Source organism: Cupressus sempervirens, chromosome 3 (assembly GCF_028749045.1).
Source record: "Cupressus sempervirens isolate cs-2001-9-10 chromosome 3, ASM2874904v1, whole genome shotgun sequence".
NCBI classification, from domain to species: domain Eukaryota; kingdom Viridiplantae; phylum Streptophyta; class Pinopsida; order Cupressales; family Cupressaceae; genus Cupressus; species Cupressus sempervirens.
In genome coordinates this window covers 318,343,148-318,369,138 of record NC_143120.1, presented here as the reverse complement: position 1 = coordinate 318,369,138, position 25,991 = coordinate 318,343,148, and the positions used below count along the sequence as shown (strand labels likewise).

The 25,991-nt window shown below is 33.0% G+C and overlaps 1 pseudogene; it reads right to left on the bottom strand.

The window, feature by feature from the left end:
• Positions 1-9,991: 9,991 nt before the first annotated feature.
• Positions 9,992-25,721, bottom strand: LOC149566269 (putative 12-oxophytodienoate reductase 11; annotated as a pseudogene).
• Positions 25,722-25,991: the final 270 nt, after the last annotated feature.

The window sequence follows — 25,991 nt, the reverse complement described above, 5'->3', positions numbered from 1 at the left end:
TAAATAATATATCTAACTATAATCCTAACTGTAATTATCATACAACCCAATGCTAACCCTCATGTATATTTAATCCCTAATCTTAACTCTAAATATTCTATAAACTCTAGAATTGACCTTGATTCTAACCATAACCCTAAAATCTAAATTGTAACCATAGCACGAAAGGTGGGGACCCCCGCTACATGGCACAATTCTGGGTCTTGGAGCCTCGCGAAAGCACTACAGAGTGAGGAAATGTCAGAAATGTGACATGTAGTAGCATGACACAATTTTGGGCTTTAGAGCATTGCAAAAACAATGCAGCGTAAGGAGGCACTAGAATGGAGACTCATGGAAAGAAGAGGAAAGACATTCATGTCGCTGGCAAAAAACTATGAAAAGAGATAACATGATGTCTTTACCTCCCACAAAAAATGCAAGGTTGATCCCAAGGGGGAATTTGGTTTCCCCAAAAATGAATGATGGTCATCGATGAAGGTCTTCCTCTCGAAATAGACGGCATAGATGCATCGTGAATCCTCACCAATGAAGGATTAAGTCGCAACCGTCGATGTAGATTCTCCCCTCAAAAAGGATGACTGAGATGCAACGAGGAAACTCCTCCCAATGAAGGATTAAGTCACATTCGTCGATCAAGATTGGCTTTATTTCCAATGGATGACTAAGATGTAGTGAAGAGATTCCTCCCAACAAACGAAGCAGATAGCACAAAAGGTGTGAACCCCCTCCATGTGGCACAATTTTGGGTCTCAAAGACTCATGAAAGCATTGTGGAGTGAGGAAATGTTGGAAAGGCAATGCGTGGTAGCGTGATGTAATTTTGGGCTTCAGAGAATTGAAGAAATAATGTAGCATGACGATGCATCAGAATGGAGATGCATGGTAGCATCTTGTGCAATTCTAGGCTTTAGAGTGTTTCAAAGACACTAGCATATAAAGAAACATTAGAATGGGAATGCATGGCAACATCTTGCACTTTTGGGAAGATGGGAAGATAGCTCGCGAAGAAATAAATCTTTACCGGCAAATATCAGTCATCACGTTCAATCTTTACCGACAACAATCAGTCATCATGTGAACAACAAAAAGTCCATGATACAATTTGGAAGATACCAATAATTCATCATATTGACAAAAGATCAAAAGATCTTAGAAAAAATAGGGTTCATAAAACATATTTGGAAAGACGACGATAAAAATGAACCATCTTGCAAACGAAGTTACGAATCTTGCACAGAGTCCCAAACAAAGTTACGAATGTTAATGTTGACTTGAATGGCAAAACAAGTTCTCATGATGGAGATGAATTCGGTATATCATGAGCTAGGAAATTTCTCTTGATTATGAACTCTTGTATAATCTAGAATATCATGTTTTGAATCTCAGGGGAGAAAATATCTCTCTGAGATTTTTTTATGATGATTTCATCATTTATATGGCTTTCAAGAAATGTTTAAATTGATTGATAATTATAATATTTTTATTTTTATCATGTAAAGTAATAAAATATTTTAAATGTAAAAATTATTTTATTTAATAAATTAATAAAAATAATTAAATTTATTATTTCAAGTGGTATTATTATGTATACTATTATTATTTAATAGTAGGTTTTTTTTAGTTGAATGAAATATTAAATATTTTTATGAGAAATGAATTCTTGTGAATTACGATCAGTGAAACGTAAGTCATAAATCCTGATAACAATATTACACTATATAAAGTTTCATTAAATTCAATTGTAATTCTAATAGCGCCGTGACATGGCAGGTCGTCCCCAATATTGCTGTAAAAGACATTCAATTATTAAAAATTAAAAATTATCGTACTCACTTAACGCGCTCGGACAAATCCTCGGTTAAACGAAGTTATGGAAAGCGAGAGAATATGATAGAGAGGAAAGGTCACCCTGTTTTGTCACATCAAAAATGACATTTTGCATCGCGACGGAGAAGCTCTGGTGAAGTGCGACGTCCGTGATAGGCGGGCTTTGACGTGAAGTGACCGAACGTACTACTACAGATTTAATTTGACAGGTTTATATCATAACTTTTGAGCTAGATTATTGTAGAAATAATATAGTAAATAAAGTGATTAAGAAAGAAATTTAATTTTAAATTTAAAAGTTAATTCTATTAAACTTCTTTCTTCATAAAATACAGAGAAATTTATAGAATCATGTAATTGTAAAAAGTGTTCTTAGATTAATTATTAGTTCTTCCCAAAGGTACAATACTATTGGTTTCATTCAATGCAATTGTCGAATCAACTCATGGAATTTAAACTAGCTATATATATCTCTATATATATTACGCCGAGAGTAATCGTTCTCGAGGCGCCTATTTTTATTTAATCCAAAGTTATTTTAATCTAAGTTGGGATTAATGAAAATAAAAATAAGCGCCTCGAGAACGATTACTCTCGGCATAATATATATAGAGTATATATAGCTAGTGGCAATCGCAACGCAATAGGAAAAATATTTACTTTTTATTTTTTATTTTGATAAGGTTACTATAAAATTGTTAATTAATTTTTAATTAGAGTTGTATGAAGTTACTATAAAATTATGCTTCAAAATATTTTTAAAAATTTAATATAAAGATTTTAATATAGATTAGAAAAATATTTTTTATTTTTGGGATATTGTAATGTAAAATGTTATACTCATACATAGATATATGGTTAGGAACAAAGTTACCATTATAGTTAATGTTAACCTTAGGGATAGAATTAGGGTTAGGGTTTGAGCTATGGTTAAGGTTAGGGATAGAGTTATGGTTAAGGTTTAGATTAGAGTTATGTTTATGGTTAAGGTTAGGGTTAATGTTATGGTCATGGTTAAGGTTAGGGTTAGAGTTATGGTTATGGTTATGATTAGGGTTAGTGTTAGGGTTATAGTAAGCCTAACGTTAGGGTTAGGGTTAAGGATTGAGTCAAGGTTAAGGTTAGAGTTTAAAGGGTTAGGGTTTGAGTTAGGATCAAAATTAAGGTTAGGGTTAAGGTTAGAGTCCAATTATGGTAGAGTCAAATCCAAAGTTAGAGTTATGCGCATGGTTAAGGCTAGGGTTAGACTTATGCTTATAGTTAGGGTTAGGGATAGGGTTAGAATCCAATTATGGTAGAGTTAGAATTAGGGTTAGAGTTAGGGGTAGAGTTATGCTTATGGTTAATGTTAGGTTTAGAGTAATGCTCATGGTTAAGGTTAGGGTTAGAGTCATCATTATGGTTATGGTTAGGGTTATAGTGGGGATAGAGTTAGGGTTAGGGTTTGAGTCAAATATATCTTTTAATTTAATAGAAGGAATTTAATTTAGATAAATTTTTTCTTTTTTTGGGATATTGTAATGTAAAATGTTATAGTCATACGTAGATATATAGTTAGGGACAAAGTTAACATTACAGTTAATGTTAACCTTAGGGATAGAATTAGGGTTAGGGTTGGAGTTAGGGTTAGGGTTTGAGCTATGGTTAAGGTCAAGAATAGAATTGTGGTTATGGTTATCATTAGAGTTATGGTTAAGGTTCAGATTAGAGTTATGTTTATGGTTAAGGTTAGGGTTAGAGTTATGGTCATGGTTAAGGTTAGGGTTAGAGTTATGGTTATGGTTATGATTAGGGTTAGGGTTATAGTAAGGCTAGGGTTAGGGTTAGGGTTAAGGTTTGAATCAAGGTTAAGGTTAGAGTTAGGGTTAGGGCTTGAGTTAGGATCAAAATTAAGGTTAGGGTTAGGGTTAGTGTCCAATTATGGTAGAGTCAGATCTAGAGTTAGAGTTATGCTCATGGTTAAGGCTAGGGTTAGAGTTATGCTTATAGTTAGGGTTAGGGATAGGATTAGAGTCCAATTATGGTAGAGTTAGAATTAGGGTTAGAGTTAGGTGTAGAGTTATGTTTATGGTTAAGGTTAGGGTTAGAGTAATGCTCATGGTTAAGGTTAGGGTTACGATTAAGGTTTGAGTCAAATATTATTTTAAATTTAATATAAGGAGTTTAATTTAGATAAAAATATATATTTTATTTTTGGGATATTGTAATGTAAAATTTTAGAGTCATACGTAGATATATGGTTAGGGATAAAGTTAGGGTAAGGGTTTGAGCTAGGGTTAAGGTTAGGGTTATGGTTAGATTCTAATTATGGTAGAGTTAAATTTATGGTTAGAGTTAGGGGTAGGGTTAAGGTTAGTGTTAGGATTAGAATTAGGGTTAAGATTAGGATTAGATTTAGGGTTAGGGTTAGGGTTATAGATAGGGTTAGGGTTAAGGTTAGGGTAAGGTTTTGGGTTAGGGTTAGGGCTAGGGTCAGGTTTAGGGTTAGAGTATGAGTTAGGGTTAGAGTTTGAGTTAGGTTTAGGGTTATAGTTTGAGTTAGGGGTAGACAGAGAATTATAATTTGGGTTAGGATTAGGGTTCGATTTAGGGTTTGAGTTTGAGTTATGGTTAGAGTTAGGGTTAGAGCTAGAGCTAGAGTTAGAGTTAGGGTTAGAATTAGGGTTAGGTTTAGGGTTTGAGTTACCAATAGAGTAAATTTTACAGTTGGGTTAATGTTAGAGTTAGGGTTAGGGTTAGAGTTTTGAGTCAAGGTTAAGGTTAGAGTTAGGGTTAGGGTTAAAATTAAAATCCAATTATGGTAGAGTTAGATTTACAGTTAGAGTTATGGGTAGGGGTAGGGTTATGCTTACAGTTAGGGTTAGAGTTAGATTTAGGGTTAGGGTTAGGGTTAGGGTTAGGTTTATATTTAGACTTAGGGTTATATATAGAGAGAGTTATATCAATGTTAAGGTTAGGGTAAGGGGATTGACTCAGGGTTAAGGTTAGAGTTAGGGTTAGGGTTAGGGTTTCAGTCAGGATTAAAGTTAGGGTTAGGGTTAGAGTCTAATTATGGTAGAGTTAGATTTATAGGAAGAGTTAGATTTAGGGTTAGAGTTAGGGGTAGGGTTAGGGTTAGGGTTAGGGTTAGAGATAGGGGTAGACAAAGGGTTAGGCTTAGGGTTAGGGTTAGGGTTAGGGTCAAGGTTAGGGTTAGGTTTAGGGTTAGAATATGAGTTAGGGTTAGAGTTTGAGTTATAGTTAGGGCTATAGTTTAAGTTAGGGGTATACAGAGTATTAGAATTCTAGCTACAATTAGGGTTAGGTTTTGGGTTATGGTTATGGTTACGGTTAAGGTTAGAGTTAGGTTTAGGGTTACAATTATATTTAGGGTTAAAGTCCAATTATGGTAGAGTTAGATTTAGGGTTACAGTTAGTGGTAGGGATAGGGTTACAGTTATAGTTAGGGTTAGGGTTAGGGTTAGAGTTAGAGGAAGGGTTATATTTAGAAGTTTTCTTATGGTCACAGTTATAGTTAGGAGGGGAGTAAGGGTTGGGATTTTAGATTATATTTATTATTATATAAGGTGCCCTATATAATAATATGTATATTCTCACGCTCATGGATAAGGTTAGGGAAAGAAGTAGGACCACAATTATTAGTGTTACATTTAGAATTTCATTTAGGAGGGCATTGTGTGCTATTCTTTCCCCCTATTCAACCCATCATTGATGTTTGATCTAAGAGACCTTAAATGGGATAGGTTCTTTGCAAAGTGTTAACATCACTAAAGTTGGCAGCTAACATTTTGTGTTGGCTCGATTTCTTCATTGACCACGCTGGATCATTTTTTCTTGGTCAGGTTGATTCATGCTGCGAGATTTGATAACTCTTATTTCTTTGCAAGCTATCTTCCTATCTTCCCAAAAGTGCAAGATGTTGCCATGCATTCCCATTCTAACGTTTCTTTATATGCTAGTGTCTTCAAAACACTCTAAAGCCTAGAATTGCACAAGATGTTGCCATGCGTCTCCATTCTGATGCATCGTCATGCTACATTGTTTCTTCAATTCTCTAAAGCCCATAATTGCATCATGCTATGATGCATTGCCTTTCCAACATTTCCTCACTCCACAATGCTTTCATGAGTCTTTGAGACCCAAAATTATGCCACATGGAGGGGGTTCGCACCTTTTGTGCTATCTGCTTCGTTTGTTGGGAGGAATCTCTTCACTACATCTTAGTCATCCATTGGAAATAAAGCCAATCTTGATCGACGAATTTGACTTAATCCGTCATTGGGAGGAGTTTCCTCATTGCATCTCAGTCATCCTTTTTGAGGGGAGAATCTACATCGACGGTTGTGACTTAATCCTTCATTGGTGAGGATTCATGATGCATCTATGCCGTCTATTTCGAGAGGAAGACCTTCATCGATGACCATCATTCATTTTTGGGGAAACCAAATTCCCCCTTGTGGTCAACCTTGCATTTTTTGTGGGAGCTTAACACATCATGTTATCTCTTTTCGTAGTTTTTTGCCAGCAACATGAAAGTCATTCCTCTTCTTTCCACGAGTCTCCATTCTAGCGCCTCCTTACGCTGCATTGTTTCTTCAATGCTCTAAAGCCCAGAATTGCGTCATGCTACCACATGTCACCTTTCTGACATTTCCTCACTCTGTAGTGCTTTCGTGAGGCTCCAAGACCCAGAATTGTGCCACGTAGTGGGGGTCCCCACCTTTCATGCTATGGTTACAATTTAGATTTTAGGGTTATGGTTAGAATCAAGGTCAATTCTAGAGTTTATAGAATATTTAGAGTTAAGATTAGGGATTAAATATACATGAGGGTTAGCATTGGGTTGTATGATAGTTATAGTTACGATTATAGTTAGATATATCATTTAGATTAGGTTTTAGTCAGGGTTTAATTAGACTTAAGATTAGGGTAAGGATCAAGGTGAAGTCTATATTAGGGTTCATATCATGGTAGGATTGAAACTAATGTTAGGGTTAACATTGAAATTATGATTAGGGGTAAGGTGAAGATTTATATTTGGTCATGATTGTAGTTTGTGCTAGGTTTAGGGTCTAAGCTATGATTAATTTTATGATTGTACCTTTAGGGTTAGGGTTTTGTTTAAGTTTATGATTATGGTTACAACTATGGTTTATGGTTCAAGTTTAAAGTTGGGAATGTGATTAGGATCAGGGATTAGTAAATTTTTTAAGAGTTCGGTTATAGGTTTACACCATGGTTAGGACCTTGGGACTGGATTTAGAGTTTAATATCATGGTTATCCCTATAGTTAGGTTTAGGATTTTGATCAATATTCTAGAGTTTGTTTTTACATTATGGTTAAGGGTTAGATTTTAGGGTTAGGACTATAACCAATATTAGTGTGTAGGTTTTTGGTTTAGATTATGGTTTGGGCTGAGATTTTTGTTATGATTAGAGTTTAGAATATCAATAGGGATATGTTTTAGTGCTATAATTATAGTTTAATGTTGGATTATAGTTAGATTGTACATCATTGTTGGGGCTAGGGCTAAGGTAGGGGTTGCTATTAGGGTTAACTAAGGATGACAATTAGGATGGTTTATCTTTTCAAGTAGAAAAAAAAACTCATATTGATTGAAAAACAAAAAAATTATACTTCAAAAATATTTTTCTATGTCATAATAGATTCATTTATTTTAATTATTGTATTAGTTAATTAGTTGTTTGATGTTTCAAAGTAAACATGGCTTATTTTATTTAAATTTAAATAATATTATTGTTTTGAACTGAATTTAGCCTAATTGTTAATTATCATATTTATATTTCTAATATTAACTCCAATTTGATCAAAGACCAAATATATTTTTGGTATTTTTGTAAACGAACTTGCTTAACACTTCCCTATTTCAAAGTTAATAAAATATCATTTCTATTGTCTTAGATTTGAGAGTAAGTATATTAAATAAGTAATAATAAATGAACATTATGATCAATATATTTCTAAAATAAAAATATATTACTTAAAAACTTGTTTACTTTAAATGAATAAAGTACTCATTTACTTCTAAATTTTAAAAATAGAAATTAATCTACATATATATAAAATATTTATTCTTTTTCCTATTTGCATACAAATTAATTAAAATCTAAACTTTAAACTACATAAACATTTTTAAAATATATATCCATCAATAATTAGTTTAGAATAAAGTAAAATCTAAAAATAAGACACATATAGAATCTTTTTAATTTCTAGATACATGTTTTTCTAATTTATTTCTAAAAACATGCAACTGATATTTCTATTATCCATTTTTTTCCATTCTAAAAAAATCTAGATGTAAATAGAATTTTTTTAGATGGATGCAATCTTTCTAATTTTTTCTACATACATATATTAACATTTCTATTTTATATTTTGTTTTTACATTATGGTTATTTCAATCAAAATATCTAGATGTAAATAGAATTCTTTTCCAAAAATCTAGATGTATATAGAATTCTTTTAATTTTTTACATACATAAAATGATGACTTGCATGCTTGAAAGTGTGTATAAAAGATGGCTTGCACATGGAATGGATCACCTTAAATTATAACCCTTAAAATGGGTCAAGGATCTTGAGGCAAACTATTAGATTTTTATATCTAATTAAAATTAATATATATATTAGATATAAAACAGATATAAAATAAATATATTAATATTAGACCTAAGGCTTTCAATTTTAATTTAACCCTTAGGTTTAATTTAATATCTATTTTATATAAATTAACCCAACTATTAGATTTTTATATCTATTTTATATCTAATTAAACTACTATAACTTACACAAATACAAGTCGTTATGTAACACTTGTTGCAATATACACTTTTTAATGCTAATTATCAACTTCGAATCTCTCCCTATTAGATTACGACACTCTCTATACAAGGACCAAAATGCACTTTTATTAATTAATTTAAAAATTACATATAACAGTTTTATGAATTTTAATTTCTAAAAAAATACACACAAATTGATTATGCAAGTGCATTTTGACCCTCTATAGCCAAAACCTTAGATTACATCTACCTTGGTGAATTTGGCACTCCTAAGCAGGCTTGGAATTTGACGGCCACTCCATTTTTTTTTTTAAGACGGCTAGATTTTTTTTCATACCTTTCATTTTACGTTTAAAAAAAAAGTTGATTGTCAATTTTTTAATTTAAAAATAATTTAATAGATCATTTTAAATTTAAATATTTTATATTTTAGACAATTATTATATAAATTAGTCATCTATGTAAAAGTCTCTATGAAGGACTTATAATTATAAATTAGTAATATATACAAAAGTTTCAAATAAAAGAAACAAGTTTCTAAGTTCATATATTTACTTTAAGAGATTTTTAAATAATATAATTATATATAAAAATATATATCTAATATTGTAAATTGCTAAAAAAAAATTTTTTAATTTACTATATTCTATTTCAACAAGTTTCTAAATTAATATAAATATATAATCATCAAATACAAAATAGAAACATATATAAACATAAAGGGAAAAAAAGAAAAAGAAACATATTAATATTATATATTTATCATACATATATATATTATACATATTATGAAATCACATTTATGTATATTAAATAAAATACTAAGTACATTTATGTATATTAAATAAAATACTAAGTTGCCTATAACAATAACAAACATTGAGAGTTTAATAAAAAATTTTGATAGTTTAATAATAAATTTATTTGTCATATTGATAGTTCTCTAAAAATTTACCCTATCAATTCATTTGTTCTTACAATTTTTTTAGCCCATCTATACAATTCAAAGGTGTAAAAACGGCTAATACGACATGTATTTTCGTACTTTAAATACATCCTTAAATCACAATTAATAATAAATTTTATATTCAATATTTAAAGTTCAGATATACCATCTATGTTTTCTCAGATATTTCAATGAACCCTAATTTAAATTTAAATTTAGAAGACAAAAATGGTCAACGCAAATGAATCTTCCTCTTTAAAAAAGTTTGCCAATATTGACTTATCATATTTCATGGTATTGAAAATCGATTGATCTCTAACACAAGATAAATTGTTTGAAAATTGAATGAGAACTCTAGCTTGCAAATATCTGGAGAAGGTATGATTACATTGGACATATCAAAAGCACTCAAGATTCGAGGAATAGATAATCTGTGTATCCAACAACAGGATCGGAAGTATAGAATGTTTGTCTGTGGTATTTATTGAGGGGCGCATTCACCTCAAATCTTTTTGGCAAATCCGGATTTGCCAAGAACAGTCGGCCATAAGCAATCAAATCTGCCTTGCCACTGGAAATAGCTTCGTTACATCATAACCCCCTGTAGCCAAAAATGTCCCCTTGAATGCTGTTCTTATGGGAATCAGGCTCTTTTCACTCGCTATCGTCGTCTGCGAATTATCAATCCTGGGCTCAAAGAAATGAGTGTACAATATCTTATATTTATTCAGAGCCTCCGCCATGTGAAGTCCCAATGCCTCTGGATTTGATTCATACGCTTCTACATGATCCAAAAATGGAGAAAGCCAAATTCCCACATGCTCTGCTCCGATTTCATCCACCACTACTTCCACAACTTCAAGTGCAAATCTGCAACAATTCTCCAATGTTTCGCCATAGCCATCTATTCGATCATTCACGCTGTCCTTCATGAACTAGTCCACAAGGTACCCATGCGCCCCATGGATCTCAACACCGTCAAACCCTGTTCGTAAAAGGACTGATTATGTCAACAAAAGGAACATTCTCTTCTTCAAACCAAGATAGATCAGAATAAAAAAACATACCTACATCTATTGTATTTCTGGCAGCATTTCGAAAATCAGCAACTATATTGGGAATTTCCTCTATTTTCAGACGCCGAGGAGGAGAGAAATCTGCCACATCCTTTCGGTTCGGAAGAGGGATCTTTCTAGAGATTGGTTTGCTTGTGGAGGAAACTAGAGATTGACCATTAGGTTGATAATCTGCATTCCAATGCACCCATTAAATACACAATACACTGTTTGTTGTGGAGGAGAGCCAACCAAATTGAAATTAATTAAAATTGAAATCTAAATCAAAGTAGAATATTATAACTAATTTTGAATTTCAATTTACATCTATATCTAAATCTAAATGAAAATGTAAATAAAAAATAGAAATCTCACCTGCAAAAATGTTACTCCAAAACTTCAATTTACTCCTATTCAAAAACTCAAATCTAATCCTCCAATAACCTCCACCTCTTCCTTCCTGCAAAAACATAAAATGAAAATGAAATGAGGAGCCTTGGTTTTATAACTTCTGAGAGGCTCCTCATATCCCCCAACAGATGTCTCTTCACATTCCACGAATTTGTTTCAAATTCCACCACTCCCCGCAAAAAATAAGCATGAATGTGCATGCAAAATTATTTCGCCCCTATTTTTTCAGGCCCTATTTTTTTGGGTCCTACTTTTTCGGGCCCTACTTTTTCAGGCCTATTATTTCAGCCTCCATTTGGCTGCCTATTATTTCAGCCAGCAATTATTTCGGGAATTCTTTTTTAATATTTAATTTGGAAGTTTGTAACTACTCCAAAATCTTTTGTATTGACAAGAAATCTTGGCATATTCCCATGCTGGGAATTTGTGCTGCCATTGTATAGAACGCCTCTTGGCGTAAAGATTAAAAGAAATTTCAAATGTTTATATCTTTTTTCTATTTTTTTATTATTTTATAAATCACACTTTTCATTCATTTGATTGGACCATACTATTTTTGGTAGGCAGAAAATTCAATTTTCTCCAACAAAAATACAAATATTTTCTAACAACTCTATCATGCATTAATGAATGCATTACAACTTTATCTTTTTCACATTTGTGACAAGTTGATTATATTTTCAAAAAAATAATCATTTAAATGTCTAATTGATATTAATAATTGCAATCTATTTTTACTACCAAGTTCAAATATAGAGTTAAATGTTTTATATTTATTATTTCAAATATATTTATTAGTTTTACATTTGATGTTTATTTTTACCAATTATAAAATGTTATTTGTTTAAGTTTATACTATGTTTTACTATCTACTTTTTTCAATCTTGTTCTAACTTTTTTAACAGTATTTTACAAATTGTAAAACTAATACTACCCCCTTAAACTTACTAGATATTTTGGTAGTTTGAATTAAGTAATCAATAATTTATTTTTAAAAATCAAATATTTCAATTTATAATTTAATTGGAAGAAATGAGTAGTTCACTCATACAATATAATTTTGTTGCCTGGTTATAAAATTCTTTCAATTTTATAAGCCTTGGTTAATTTTTTAAAATTGCCCGATTTTAAGCTTTCAATTGGCCATTTTATCTCTGAAATTTTGTGAGTCTCTAAACTTCCATGTCCCCGGCTCATTCCCAGTGCCACATAGCACTTGAAATTTATAAAATCTGGCTTTTAAGCTCCAACTTATCACAGGTTAATGTTGTGACCCGAAATACGTATTTTCAAGTCTATCATTAACCATTAACCTCTCAAAAGGTAAATGATAACTTTCAAATTGCGCATTTTGGACTAGGTTAATTAACCTCTCCAAAAATACGTTTTTGTTAACCTCTCAAAAGGTTAATGATAACTTTAAAAATACACATTTTGGAGTAGGTTAATTAACCTCTCCAAAAACATGTATTCATTAACCTCTTTGAGATGGTTATTAACCTTTGGAGTTTCTCTCTCTCACCATTAACTTTTGAGTCCCGAATACACTCTTTGGCATAATCACTAACTGTCTGGTTATTAAAAGAAGCCAAATGAATCTCAAGAGAGAGGAAGCCTGTAATGGTAAAAGGAAAGAATAAGAGTACGCTATTGGAGCCATATCATAGATTGAAGCTTCATCTCAGAGCTTGCTCAGGTTTTTGAATAAGAAACACTGTGAGTATAATAGCTCGAGTTTTGTGAAAGCATGGCCACTATAAAAAAAAGGAGATCCTTTATTCACCACCAGCAAAGAAGAAACAAAGATATAAAGCAACTAGAGATTTTCAATTGGTTGCAATAACCCATCAATACAAAGTGCAAGTCGTTTCCTTCATAAAGTGCAGAGAAGGATCTTCTGAAAGGAAAAATAATCTTACAAATAAACTCATGCAACCTCATCCAATACACTGTCAACTGCCAACGGATTAACCCTCAACTTGTGGTTCTTCTTCACAATGGAAAATGTTTTAAATTTCATAAGCTGGATAATATAAAGCTGCCAGCATGTGTTATGGATAAAAAGTGATATATATATATATATATATATATATATATATATATATATATATATATATATATATATATATATATATATATATATATATCAACCTGCTAACAGTAAAAGAAATATCGCCATATTTATATAGGCATGTATAGAGGAGTGTCGGTTCTTATACATGCAAGCAAGGGAAGGACACTTTAAAGAAACAATTGCACTTGTGGTCTATTCAACAGATGCGCAATCTTCCTCACCTTATCAAAATGTACAGCCTCTCCATATAACCAGCAGGATAAATTTATGAAGCTCAGGTTTGAATATGTGCCATCACCACTAGGTCAAAGAACACGCAGCCACAATACCAATCTCATGTCCAAGTGTAAAAGCATTGATGTAGGACCATAATGCCTTCGAAAATGCCCTTAATCAATTAAAATACAAGCTATAGGCAGGAGAAAGTTGCAAACATGAGTGAAGACTATGAAACATGACTAGCTCGAATGATTGGAGAAGTAAGAATGCAGAAATAAACATAAAGAAAATCAGATTGATGCAAGACAATGGCAGTATTAAATCAAAAAGAAATCTAATGGTCCATTTTCAAATCCATGGACATGTAACGAAGAATGCAAGTAATGCCTTAGATTGTGCTTAACATGTTTGACATAATGTCTCAATAAAAAGGGCAGGAAAGCATGCAAAATGTTTGAAAAAAGCCATCTTATTTGTGATATGCTTCCGATGGGTGTTTGATCTCATCAAATTCTTTTAGACTTGACAGACAGTTAGATAATCAAGGAAACTGGAAGGATCCTCTGATGTGGATTTCATCATCATAACATATATGCTGATGAACATCAAGGAAGAGTAATAGAAAGCATGCCAATTGCTTGACATAATTTCACTATAGCAGGTTAGGATTTTATAAAATGACTATCCACATTAAAATTTTCTACAATGTAGAGTGTTCGGGAAAACACAATCAAATTCTTCCTATGGACATGTTGTCACTTTGGTTGAAGAGAATCAAAATTGCAGAAATGCCTTGGTCATCAATAATTGGCTCACTTTGCAAACATTCTCAGGTATCCCGAACAATGTCAAGAATGTACAAAGTTTGATGGAACATCCTTCTTTTGACATCAGCAATCCTAACAAAATTTACTCTCGTATTGGAGGATTTTGTGGTTGTTCGGTCAACTTTCATGCAAAAGATGGCTCCGATTATGAATTTGTTGGAGATTTTGTATTGTAGTTAGGTAAACTTAATCCACAGGTTGCATCCCATATGTTTTAGCATTCTCAAGGTGGAAGCGGTTTAATGAGGGAAGACAAGCACTTGCAAAGGCTCAACTAGAGTGTATTGTAGCATGTAATGGTTTGTGAGAGAATGTGTATGAGATTGCATCTAAAAGCTTGATACTGTAATTTTCAGAGAGATGACTATGAAGTAGAATTTTCCTTCATTGGATAAATGATCTAAAGAGAAAAAGGGGGTCAATCATCTTCTCAAAATGTCTAAGGTTCAAATTTTAGGTCATATAGGTTAATTTTGTTGAGGTTAATTAACCTCACCCAAATCACGTATTTGGATGGTAGTTATTAACCACAAAGAGGCGATTATTAACCTCTGTGTCTATATAAAGACACCTTTTGGCTTTGTAAGGGGACTTTTTGGGCTTGAGAATAAGGGAACACTATGCTGAAATTTTGATTAAAAGATGATATTTGGAAAGTATGTACAGATTTTGTCTTTATAATCAGAAATTCCTCTTAAGTTCTTGGTGCAAGAAAATAATGGAATGTGCAATTTGAGTTCCCTCTTTTTTATTCTAAATTGTTACAAATGCTGATTCTCTTTGTAGTGAGGATTCTCACGGTATGGTGTAGATGTTTATGAATCTGTGGATCAGGGTTGTGCTAGTAATAGTTTTCAAGCGTAGATCTCGATCATTGTTATTAGCAGTTTTAAGATAGTAGTTTGGGAAAGCTTTGAAGTCATGTGGTGCATTCGTCATCATGAGCTTTCTCATTTTTAAAATTTTGATTCCATCTTTTATTTGAAAAACTTCAAAATTATATCATACGAGGGAGCTGCCCCTCTAAACGTAGAGGAAGGCTGCATACCAAGGGCCTCTCCAACTATTGTGAATAGTTCGCCACACACTCCATTGGGAAAATTCTACTATGACAAATTTGTTTACCAACAGATTTTTGGCGACTCCACTGGGGAGACTGAACAAGAAAGATTGACAATTGCCTATAATAAAGCACAATGGTGCTTCCACATGAGAACATTTTTCTAGTTCTCCAACCAAACCTTGGCTTCCAAGACACCTAGGAGGATATCATCTCAGACTTGAACACTCTAGCCTGGAGGTGTAGAGGAAGTGCTCAACAATACCATCTAGTGAATCAAGTTCTTGAAGAAGAAAAAGAATTTGGGGAAATCTTGCGAAGAGCTCCTATTGGTCACAACGTTGTAATCATTGAAAGAATAGTAGTCATTCCAAGAAGAATCAGGAAAAACCTTGGTCACATCCAAAACCAAGTGAACAATAATTAACAACATGGTTGATTAAAGGTACCTTCCTTGGAATGAAGGTTGGTGACTCTATTTTAAAAGATTGGTTATCAACGACTCTATTTGAAGGCAGAAAATTAGAATCATGGTTTGGTATAGGGGAAAAGTTGAAAGTGACAGTGATAGCCATAGTGATGATGAATACTTTCAATATCCTAAGAAACAGATTCCCGATGAGCCTCTACAAGTTGAATTATTGAAGAATATCTATGGTGGCAAGAGGTTAGATCCTAAAATGGTTCATCCCCACTTACTTCAAGTTTTTCTAAAGATTGAAGAAGAGGATGGAAAGAATTATGGTTTTCTTTTTCATGATCAAAAGTCATTTTTGGAAAAAGATTCAGCATATAAAGATAAAGAAGGCTTTGCTAAAAAATGTGCTTCATTTAAATCAGCAATGAGGAATATTGAGAATGTCTCTCATGCACCTGCACCTCAACAAAATTAGGTTGATTCTATGCAAGCTAGCTTCTTGAAGAGTTTCTATGGTGGACGAAAATTAGATCCAGGAGAGTCTCATCCATCTTTGCTCTAGACATTGCAAAAGATTGAAGAAGAGGATGGTAAAGATTATTAGTTTTTCTCTCACAAGCCCAAATCATCTTTAGAAACAAGTTCTACATGTAATTATAAGGAAGACTTTGACCAGAAAAGTGATTCATGTCAATCAAAGATGGATAGTGGTGGTAAAAAAGATGCCCTAATTTTTGCACCTATTGCTCATAAAAATCATGCTCCCATTGATCCTAATCAAGTTAAATTTTTAAAAAGATTCTATCGCAATGCATGCCTGGATCCTGACAATGTACATCCTTCTTTACCTCCAACATTGCGAGAACTTGAGAAAGAAGTCTCGTCCAAGAATTATTTCCTTAGTAACAAAATATCTCTTGATCCAAATGTTAGAAATGACTCATCTAAATCTTCATGCGTGAAAGAAGATGGGGATTCTATGTCTAATCAAGGAAATGGTCAAGAAATGATGTCTATGGGAGAAGGGTCTAGTAATGTATCAAGGAATCGTTGTGAAAATTTCAAAAAAGAGGAGAACGTATTCAATCATCTCAATCCTAATGAGAAGGAAAAAGAAATATCAAATATTTCTCAAGGAATTACAAAAGATATGATTAAAGAGGAGGGAAATGTAGATCAAGATGAATTTCATACTAATTTTATTCCTACTTGGTGCCTAAATGCTTTAGATGATGACTTCCTCTGTGGAGAAGACCTTCCTATTAATTCATCCCTAATCATTAATGATGAGGACTCTATTGATGAAGTGAACTCTTTAGAATATTTTTCACAATCTTCTACCACCATTGGTGAAGAAATAACCTCAAGTGAAATCTTGCAGACATCTCCATCGACTCCTGAGATTGAAGTCTTTACTTTTGCGAATGTTGAGGAGTTTTCAGAAAGTGGAATGATCATCAAAAGAGTAGAAGATCATTTTCAAGAGAAAGATGATGAGATATCAAGAGATCTCCTTCCAAGTTACATGCAAGTGGAATATGAAGTTTTCCCATTTTGTGAAGATGGTCATCAAGAAGAATTAATGCACCAAGCTTGTGTAAACATTGATGAATATTTAATGACAAGTACAATAGACATCGAAATGAAAGATAAGTTTCAAGTAAGAGAAAATGACACATCAAGTTCTCATTCTTCCTCATGCATGAAACCTGAATTTGAAACATTCCAGTTCACAAGTGGAAACCACATTGAAGAAAATATTATGATGGTACCTCGCACTAGAGAAGTAATTGGCCTTGAAGAAATGTGTTTTGATTTAATGATTGAAAATGTGAAGATGAAGGCATAGATGACAATGCTCTTTTAAAAGAATTATCCTTACATCAATGTCACTTGGTGATCAATTCTCTTGATCAGATAGACTCAATAGAGCATGCGTGCACCAAAATGGAAAAGATGATTCTTTCTCCTTTGAGCAATCTGATGAGTGAAAAGGAAGAAATACATCATGGGAAGGTTCAATGCGACAAATATGTGCATTCATATTGGAGGAATTTCATAGAGAATACAAACAAAAACATTCCTATGGAGAAGAAAAAGTGTCTAGTGTTAGAAATAAGTTCAAGAATCCATGATCACCAATTACTAGAATTTCAAGTACAAGGCTTGTCAAATAGAGAAAAAGATCATAAATTCATCCAGGAACTTGAGAGCCTTATCCTTCAATTCTTTCAGAATGATGTCATCAACAACATGCAACATAAAGCTAAGTTGATTCCAAAATTAAATATTTTTTATGAGACATGGTTATTTGGATACATTATTTTATCAAGTGATGTGAAGCATGCTAAGAGTCTCAAAATTGGGATTCAAAAAGAGAACTTACACTTGAGTCCACAGGAACTTGAAAGTGGCCACATGTTAGCACGCTATGGTATTTATTTTCCCCAGCCAGTGAATGGATTTGCATGATTATACTTTGAGTCACAGGAGGTAGGGAAACCTACCTTGTATATAGTCTAGATAGGAGTTTTTGTCATGTTGTTTTGTTGCCTAGTTTTTCCTTTTCGTTGTCTCATTTTTGGTGCTCGTTCCCTCTTTTGTAAAATGGTCCCTTAGATGACTCTATTTTATAGCACAATGGATAAGGAACTATTTTATTCATTCTAGATTCGAGCTTCGTCCTTGTTAGTCCTTGTCCCTAGTTAGAGCCAGCTGTTGCCTGGTTATAAAATTCTTTCAATTTTATAAGCCTTGGTTAATTTTTGAAAATTTCTCGATTTTAAGCTTTCAATTGGCCATTTTATCTCTAAATTTTTGTGAGTATCTAAACTTCCATGTCCCCAGCTCGTTCCGAGCTCAACACAGCACTTGAAATTTTGTAAAATTCGGCTTCTAAGCTCCAACTTATCATAGGTTAATGTTGTGACCCAAAATTCATATTTTCAAGACTATCATTAACCATTAGCCTCTCAAAAGGTTAATGATAACTTTCAAATTGTGCATTTCTGACTAGGTTAATTAACCTCTTCAAAAATACGTTTTTCTTAACCCCTCAAAAGGTTAATGATAACTTTAAAAGTATACATTTTGGAGTAGGTTAATTAACCTCTCCAAAAATGTGTATTCATTAACCTCTTTGAGATCGTTATTAACCTTTGGAGTTTCTCTCTCTCACCATTAACTTTTGAGTGCCTAATACACTCTTTGGCATAATCGGTAACTGGCTGGTTATTAAAAGAAGCCAAATGCATCTCAAGAGAGAGGAAGCATGTAATGGTAAAAGGAAAGAATAAGAGTATGCTATTGGGGCCATATCATAGACTAAAGCTTTTTCTTAGAGCTTGTTCGAGTTTTTGAATAAGAAAGGCTGTAAGTATAATAGCTCGAGTATTGTGGAAGCATGGCCACTATCAAACAAAAGAGATCCTTTATTCACCACCAGCAAAGAAGAAACAAAGATATAAAACAACTAGAGCTTTTTAGTTAGTTGCAATAACCCATCAATACAAAGGGCAGGTCGTTTCCTTCATAAAGTGCAGAGAAGGATCTTTTGAAAGGAAAAATAATCTTGCAAATAAACTCACACAACCTCATCCAATACATCGTCAACTACCAATGAATTAACCCTCAACTTGTGGTTCTTCTTCACAATGGAAAACGTTTTAAATTTCATAAGCTGGATAATATAAAGATGCCAACATGTGTTATGGATAAAAAGTGATATATATATATATATATATATATATGTATCAACCTGCTAACAATGAAAGAAATATCACCATATTTATATAGGCATGTATAGAGGACTGTTGGTTCCTATCCATGCAAGCAAGGGAAGGATGCTTTAAAGAAATAATTGCACTTCTAATTTATTCAACAAACGTGCCATCTTCCCCACCTTATCAAAATGTACAGTCTCTCCATGTAACCAACAAGTTATTTATGAAGCTCAGGTTTGAATACCTGCCATCACCACTAGGTCAAAGAACACGCAGCCACAGTACCAATCTCATGTCCAAGTGTAAGAGCATTGACACAAGACCATAATGCCTTTGCAAATGCCCTTAATCAATTAAAATACAAGCTATAGGTAGGGGCAATCTGCAAACATGAGTAAAGACTATCAAACATGACTAGCTTGAATGATTGGAGAAGTAAGAATGTAGAAATAAACATAAAGAAAATATGATTGATGCAAGACAACGACAGTCTTAAATCAAAAAGAAATCTAATGGTCCATTTTCAAATCCATGGACATGTAACGAAGAATGCAAGTAATGCCTGCGATTGTGCTTAACATGTTTGACATAATATCTCAATAAAAAGGGCAGGAAAGCATGAAAAATGTTTGACAAAAGCCATCTTATTTGTGATATGCTTCCGATGGGTGTTTGATCTCATCAAATTCTTTTGGACTTGACAGACAGTTAGATAATCAAGGAAACTGGAAGGATCCTCTGATGTGGATTTCATCATCATAACATATATGCTGATGAACATCAAGGAAGAGTAATAGAAAGCATGCCAATTGCTTGACATAATTTCACTATAGCAGGTTAGGATTGTATAAAATGACTGTCCACATTAAAATTTTCTACAATGTAGAGTGCATCGGAAAACACAATCAAATTCTTCCCATGGACATGTCGTCACTTTGGTTGAAGAGAATCAAAATTGCAGAAATGCCTTGGTCATCAATAATTGGCTCACTTTGCAAACATTCTCAGGTATCCCGAGCAATGTCAAGAATGTACAAAGTTTGATGGAACATCCTTCTTTTGACATCAGCAATCCTAACAAAATTTACTCTCGTATTGGAGGATTTTGTGGTTGTTCTGTCAACTTTCATGCAAAAGATTAGCTCCGATTATGAATTTGTTGGAGATGTTGTATTGTTGTTAGGTGAACTTAATCCACAGGTTGCATCCTATATGTTTTAGTATTCTCAAGGTGGAAGCGGTTTGATGAGGAAAGACAAGCACTTGCAAAGGCTCAATTGGAGTGTATTGTAGCATGTAATGGTTTGTGAGAGAATGTGTGTGAGATTGCATCTAAAAGCTTGATACTATAATCTTCAGAGAGATGACTATGAAGTAGAATTTTCCTTCATTAGATAAATGATCTAAAGAGCAAAAAGGGGTCAATAAAGATCAATTATTCAATAATCTTCTCAAAATGTGTAAGGTTCAAATTTTAGGGCATATAGGTTAATTTTGTTGAGGTTAATTAACCTCACCCAAATGACGTATTTGGAGGGTAGTTATTAACCATGAAAATGTAGTTATTAACCTTTGTGTCTATATAAAGACACCTTTTGGCTTTGTAAAGGGACTTTTTGAGCTTGAGAATAAGGGAACACTATGCTGAAATTTTGATTAAAAGATGATATTTGGAAAGTATGTATAGATTTTGTCTTTATAATCAGAAATTCCTCTTAAGTTCTTGGTGCAATAAAATAATGGAATGTGCAGTTTGAGTTCCCTCTTTTCGAATCTAAATTGTTACAAATGTTGATTCTCTTTGTAGTGAGCATTCTCATGGTATGGTGTAGATGTTTATGAATATGTGGATCAGCGTTGTGCTAGTAATAGTTTTCAAGCGTAGATCTTGATCATTGTTATTAGCGGTTTTAAGTTAGTAGTTCGGGAAAGCTTTGAAGTCGTGTGGTGCATTCGTCATCATAAGCTTTCTCATCTTTAAAAGTTTGATTCCATCTTTTATTTGAAAAATTTCAAAATTATATCATACGCGGGAACTGTCCATCTAAACGCAGAGGAAGGCCGCATACCAAGGGCCTCTCCAACTGTTGTGAACAGTTTGCCACACACTCTGTTGGGAAAATTCTACTGTGACAAATCTGTTTACCAACAAATTTCTATTGTTATTTATATATTTCTTAAAATAGTATAATTATTAATATTTCTTAAATTCCCTTCAACTCTCTCTATCATTATATATTTACTTGCCCTTATAATAACATATAATTCTCTCCTTTCTTTCTATATATAAATCTTCATTTTCTTTATTTTCTAATTATTGGTAAGAGTTTTACAATAAAAATGATTGGTTATAAGAGAAAGATTGAATTAATTGTAATAATTAAGATAATATTGTTTAATTAATATATCATCCATAAATGAATCTTTTATATAATTCTTTTGAAGTACATATATGTATATAAATATTTAGAAAATAATAATTTTTTAATATTAAAATATTTTTACTTTAAAATAATTTCTAATTAGATTGCTATAGTATTTTGGCTATACTTAATACAAAAATAAAATATATTAAATAATAAAATAATAACAATAATAATAAGACTAATAAGAATTTAGTATCATATTGAAATATCCTTAAGGAATTCGTGAAGGACCGGAAATCGTCTATATTCCGATGACTTAAAATCTTAACTATTTCCGTAATTGTTTGACAATTCAAATTGTCTTTCACAAACCAAAAAGTCTCAGCCGACATCAGATTTCACACATCATATCCGCACATATTAGGTTTCTCTGTTAAAGAAACAGAGTTTAGGAGTATTCACTACAAAGTATGTGTGATTTTATAATCTGTGATTTTCCAATACTTCTGTGTGTTGGTAGTAATATTAAAGTTCTTCTGTGTTATACTAATTAATCTCTAAATTTGACCATACTTTCAAACAATGATGTGCAAGTAAATTTACGGATCGAAATAGTTTCGTGAACTTTATTCTCGGTCTTTGTTTTCACTGTAAATATTTATCTTTCTACAGAATATTTACTGGATTCTTGTTGCATTCTTGTAGATAATACTTCAAATATGAACACTTGTTAAATACTAGATTATCATAGAAATGAGAAATCGCCTCTGAAAAGCAAAATACCTATCAGTGAAAATGCAGGAAGCCGCGTCATTAGCAAACTAAGCTAAAATATATTGAAAATCCTCAAGCAATGGATTCTTCGGGTCGCAACATTATATGTGATAATATTCAACTCCAACATAAAACGCCACGACAATCACCTGCAAAAATATAGTTCTAACCGATTATATATAGATGCCAAAATAAAAATCGGCTCCCAAAACATTGCCGAAACTATATAATTACTTCTGTTAGAGGCCCCAAAATATTTGCGCATCACTAGAGCTTGACATATAATCTTGGACTTCCTCTTTTTTTCTTTTTTTCTATGTTCCACGGAGTTTCCGGGACGGGGATGTTTTAGGAGACGGGGACGTGTTTTCGGTACGGGTACGGGTCGAAGCCAAAATTTAGGGGACGGGACATCAGGGGACGGCGATTAAAAACATAAGGGATTTTTTTTAATATAGAGACAAAATTCAAATATGTATATCATAACATTGATAAACCATTCACTATAGACATTTTAAAAGATAAATACATGGAATATTATCAAATGGAAAATACTAAGTGCTTCCATTATAACAATATCACATACATATATAGCAAAAATTAAAATGCCTAAAGGCTTCAAGTATCATGCTGAAATTAGAATGAAATAAAGAGAAGTCCAACTAAAATAGTTAGTAAATAGTAAATACCGAACGCAGTCTTGCCTCACTAAACACAATCTTTGCTCATTGCTGCTACTGCTCTTATGTTTTTTTCCTTCCTCTTAGCAAGTATGTTAAATCGAAAAATGAGTAGAAGAGTTAGTGTTTTAATGGACCAAATATGGGTTGCATATTGTTATTATGTCTTTAAGATGAGTAGGGGCTACACGAACAACAAAAATTAGGAAAAAATGTTTTTTTTTGGGATGGTTTGCCTTTACCAGATTGACTGGAAAAAAGGGGACGACCAGCAGTTTCGGGGACGGATAGGGGACGGCAAAACTGTCCCCGATACTGCTGGCCGTCCCAAGTTTCCTGCCCAAAAAAATTGGCCGTTTCGGGGACGTTTCTGAATTTTTCAAAAAAGGGACATCGCAGGGTACGGCCAAAATCCGTACCCGCATCCCCGTTTCGTACTCGATACGGGTACTAGGGTACAAAGGCAGGGGACGCGTCCCCGTGGAGCATAGCTTTTTTTTAATTTATTTATTTATTTATTTTTTATTCTTTTAATGTGCCGAGTAAACTTTTTAACGTGATCGGTAGCGCTGGCGCGACATAAAGATTTAGCCAACCGAACTAAGCCCCCAATCTTGAACTTCTTTTATTCCTATAGTTTAGTATAGTTATGTTTCCTTCATGCAAGGATCGTTACCATAATAAACGATTTGTTCCATTCTAAGCTTTTGAAAGTTTCATTATGATTGCTCAGAGTTACCTAAATTTTTTTATATTGTGCATTGTGGACACCTTATTTTGTTTTTAATTTATGTGATGTTTTGTACTATAAATACCAGCGGTAATTACAAATAAACTGCTGAGGGTATGTTCTATCTAGATGTCTTTTTCACCATTTCTAGTGTTATTAAAAATAATATCACTTACAAAATTATCAGCAAATCCAATTGCTAGTTTAAGCTTGTATAGAACAAATTATTTTACACATTGAGAATAGGGGAAGGAAAATCCTCATTTTTAGCCAGAAACCATTACATATGCTAAGAGGGAAAATATGGAAGCGTGGCTCTAGCCTACAAAACTTACACCTAAATGCGGCTAACTTAATCTAAGGGAAAGAAAAAACTTAACAAATAGGGTTTGTGACTGCCATTTCTAATAATTATGTCATGAAAAAAATTGCTTCTCTGCGTAGATAACGAAATGTGAATTGTTTCTAAATTGCATTCCCTTTAATTAGTTTAATTGTCAATTGTCAAATAGAAACAACTTCTTTAGTATTTGTTCACATAACAAGGAAGGCAATCAAATTGATATTCTGAATCAAAAAATTAAACACACTTTCATCTGGCACAACATGTACCAAAGATCCTCAAAGGTGCTAACTGTTTACATCTTTGTCTACATTTAGCCTTGAAATCTTTAAGGTAAAAACCATGGAAAAAAAAGATTTCTAGATTTTAAGACCATTTTATTTGATTCCATTGCCTGCAAATTAATGGATCTATCAAGAAAAAGAGAAGAAGTAAATAAAAAATCTTTGATCCTGTTGCCTGGTCATAAAGTGTTTCAATTTTTGAAATTGTTAATCTCCTGGTTATGTGTGAAATACGTCCCATTTTAATCATTGGAATGACCATTTTATCTATGAGTTTTCGTGAGTTTTTAAATTTTCATGTCTCCGACTTGTTGTTTGCTCCGCACAGCACTTGAAATTTTTAAAATTTGACTTCTGAGCCTCAGGTTATTGCAGGTTAATGGAGAAACCCAAAATACGTGTTTTCAAGTCTATCATTAACCATTAACTTCTCAAAAGGTTAATGATAACCCCCAAAAACATGTTTCTCTTAACCTCACAAAAGGTTAATGATAACCTCCAAAAACATGTTTTTCTTAACCTCTCAAAAGGTTAATGATAGCTTCCAAAAACACATTTTTCTTAACCTATGTGAAGCAGTTATTAACTTGTTTCAAACTCTTCCATAAGAAGTCAGATATGTATATGAGGGCAATTGACAATAACAATGGAAATGAATGGAATGAAGTTCCTGAAAATTCATCATGTGAAGTTTTTCTGCCAGATACCAGCCTGGCTCTCCTCGACCTCTACTAAATCTCAGTGCTGAAGTATTTCAAGTACAGTAGACGCTGCATTCCTTACCAAACTAAACCTATTGTTTGATCCTTATGAGAACTCTCTCAATTATCTACTGGCGAGCTATCCATCCTCAGCTCTAATGTGCAATAGCAAAACGTCTCACAACAAGACTTTTTAGAGTAGAATCTGAGTAGAATGCTGGGATTACTTGGGATTGTATGAGATGTTGTCTGAGAAAGTGAAGTTATACACATATATTGCTGCGTAGCTCAGAGACAAACCTTCCACGCAAAGAAGCTAGACCATTAATGCCGCACAATAGCAATACATAATCAACTCGCCAATACTGTACAAAATGCGGCCATGATAAGATAATAATCATTATCACACATTACCCTGGACAAAGTTGGCTTTTCAAAGTGCTGCGACCTATTCAGAGAAATGTCTGTTCCCATCCACACCGCACTGCTGTAATATTGAACGCTGTCTTTATAATGCAGTATAAAGTCTTTCTATTCTAGGGGTCGGATTCATTTCTAGAAAGAATGGACCGAACGATGGATCTGCGTGGCTCTTCCAAGATCTCATTTTTATTCCTTTCCAAAACTTCAGGTGTGGCATCAATGTGTCTGTCGGATGTGCAAAGCTTTCCGACACAATCTCTGAAGTGTTTTGGGCGCCAAAAAGAACAAAATTACCAGTATCAAGTATGGAAGATGCTTGCA